The sequence below is a fragment of the Berghia stephanieae genome, chromosome 11 (assembly GCF_034508935.2).
Source record: "Berghia stephanieae isolate SIO BIC M18660-M18661 chromosome 11, UCSD_Bste_1.3, whole genome shotgun sequence".
Classification (NCBI taxonomy): domain Eukaryota; kingdom Metazoa; phylum Mollusca; class Gastropoda; order Nudibranchia; family Aeolidiidae; genus Berghia; species Berghia stephanieae.
In genome coordinates this window covers 12,419,175-12,421,674 of record NC_088370.1, presented here as the reverse complement: position 1 = coordinate 12,421,674, position 2,500 = coordinate 12,419,175, and the positions used below count along the sequence as shown (strand labels likewise).

The following is a 2,500-nucleotide window of genomic DNA, read 5'->3' as shown; positions in this document are numbered from 1 at the left end:
TGAGTTTCTTAGCCAAGCGCATACTATCTGTCGTGAAACGGACAATAGCATATTATATTGCTTGCTGCTTTCCTTTTGAGGGGAATATTCATCTTTGTATAAAAGAACAATTGATTATTTTTTAAATTTGTAATCTACTTCTCTCATGAAGGCAGAATAATAATGATTATATATAAAAATGTATATATATATATTTTTAACGATTAATAAAATTAAAATAAAATTAACCAAAACAAAAGAAGAAAAAAAAACGAAACAAACAAACAAAATAAAACAAAAACAAAAACAAAAACACAATTAAGAAGATAGAAAAAAAATTAGAAAATTGTATGAATTAAAGAAGCAGAAAGGGAGAGAGGGAGAGAGAGAGAGAGAGAGAGAGAGAGAGAGAGAGAAGAGAGAGAGAGAGAGAAGAGAGAGAGAGAGAGGGGGGGGAGAAGAGAGGGAGAGCGAAGAGCGAGAGAGAGAGAGAGAGAGAGAGAGAGAGAAGAGAGAGAGAGAGAGAAGAGAGAGAGAGAAGAGAGAGAGAAAGAGAGAGAGAGAGAGGGGGGAGAGAGAGAGGGAGAGCAAAGAGGAGAGAGAGAAGAGAGAGAGAGAGAGAGAGAAAGAGAGAGAGAGAGAAGAGAGAGAGAAGAGAGAGAAAAGAGGAGGGGGGAGGGAGAGAGAGAGGAGAGCGAGAGAGAGAGAGAGAGAGAGGGGAGAGAGAGAGAGAGAGAGAGAGGGGGGAGAGAGAGAGAGAAGGGAAGAGAGAGAGAGAGAGAGAGAGAGGGAGGGAGAGAGGGGGACAGAGAGGCTGACAGAGAGAGAGAGAGATAGAGAGAGAGAGAGATAGAGAGAGAGAGACTTAGAGAGAGAGAGTGGGAAGACTGACTGACAGAGAGAGAGAGAGAGAGAGAGAGAGAGAGAGAGAGAGAGAGAGGGAGGAGGGAAGAGAGAGCACGACATTATATTTTTAAAGTAAAATAATAAATGAGTCATTAATTAGGATTTATTGGGTGTGCGTCAAGTTGATTACTTTGTCATTGCCACGTTATCCTAAGCATGCAGAATGTCGAAAGGGATAGATAGATAATTAACCTCTTCCTCCTCGCTATCTCTCTTTTAATTATTACAAAATGCCCACACCATCATTCTCCAATAAACTTTTTTTCAATTTATCTTTTTATTTGTGACCCATCGTCTCTACGCGGTATAATGTCGGGATGCCACACATATAGATAGAATGAAGTTGACGTCACTCAGGTCTTTGTTATTGTTTTTTGCCATCCGGGCATATGAGTAATTCTCACTAAACTGTATTATCCGGACTATAAACGTTCAAGGTTACACATAGTTTTGTGTGTTGGTCCGTTTTACATCCGGATGTTATGAGCTTCTTAGTCAAGCGCATACTATCTATATCAAAATTAATAAAATCACTAGCAGAAAACTAAACTGAAAGGAAATACTTTTACTTCAAAGAGGCTTTAATCCCATCCTTACTATCCTTAGGAAAATGGTCACATTCGTTACGATGCAGCCAAACATTTTGTTTTGGGATTTGCGGGTTTTTTTTCTGGTTTTACTTTGTTGTTATTTGTTTTTGCTTTTGTTTTGTTTTGTTTTTTATTTGTTTGTTTTTGGTTTTTGTTTGTTTGTTGTTGTTGGTTTTTTTGTGGAATAAAGGGGGCGGGGGTGCTCAGCCTTGAGATGATCCATTGTAAATGGCTCAAAAGAGAACAAAAGTCTGGCTTCACATTGAAATGGCCGGCGGACGGAAACGTGGGAGGAAAGAAGGAAGTGAGGAAAGTAGGAAAGGAGGAAGGATGGAAAGAATGAAAGGAGGAATGCTGGAAAGTAGGAAAGGAGGAAGGATGGAAAGAATGAAAGGAGGAATGCTGGAAAGTAGGAAAGGAGGAAGGGTGGAAAGAAGGAAAGGAGGAAGGATGGAAATAAGGAAATGAGGAAGGATGGAAAGAAGGAAAGGAGGAAGGATGGAAAGAAGGAAAAAAGGAAAGGAGGAAAGGAGGAAGGATGGAAAGAAGGAAAGAAGGAAAGGAGGAAGGATGGAAAGAAGGAAAGGAGGAAGGATGGAAAGAAGGAAGGGAGGAAGGGTGGAGAAAAGGAAAGGAGGAAGGGTGGAAAGAAGGAAAGACGGAAAGGAGGAAAATAGGAAAGAAGGAAAGGAGGTTGGATGAAAAGAAGGAAATATGGAAAGGAAGAAAAAGGAAAGGAGGAAGGATGGAAAGGAGGAAAAAGGAAAGGAGGAAGGATGGAAAGATGGAAAGAAGGAAAGGAGGAAGGATGGAAGAGGGAAAGGACGAAAGGAGGAAGGATGGAAAGGAGGAAAAAAGGAAAGGAGGAAGGATGGAAAGGAGGAAGGATGGAAAGAAGGAAACAAAACAGAAGTAAAGGTAAAAGTAAAGGTGAGAATAGTTTCGTCTTTATTTCCAATGCTGGATTCAGACGATTTGAAAGGTTAATTAATTGGAGGTGGAGATAGCTAATTATATTGTTTTTT

At 40.0% G+C, this 2,500-nt stretch overlaps 1 protein-coding gene across 4 annotated transcripts in view; it reads left to right on the top strand.

Annotated features, from left to right (window-relative positions):
- Nucleotides 1-2,500, top strand: part of LOC144957329 (ciliary microtubule inner protein 5-like) — an 86,216-nt gene that overhangs the window by 59,467 nt on the left and 24,249 nt on the right. The gene's annotated exons all lie outside the window — the stretch shown is intronic.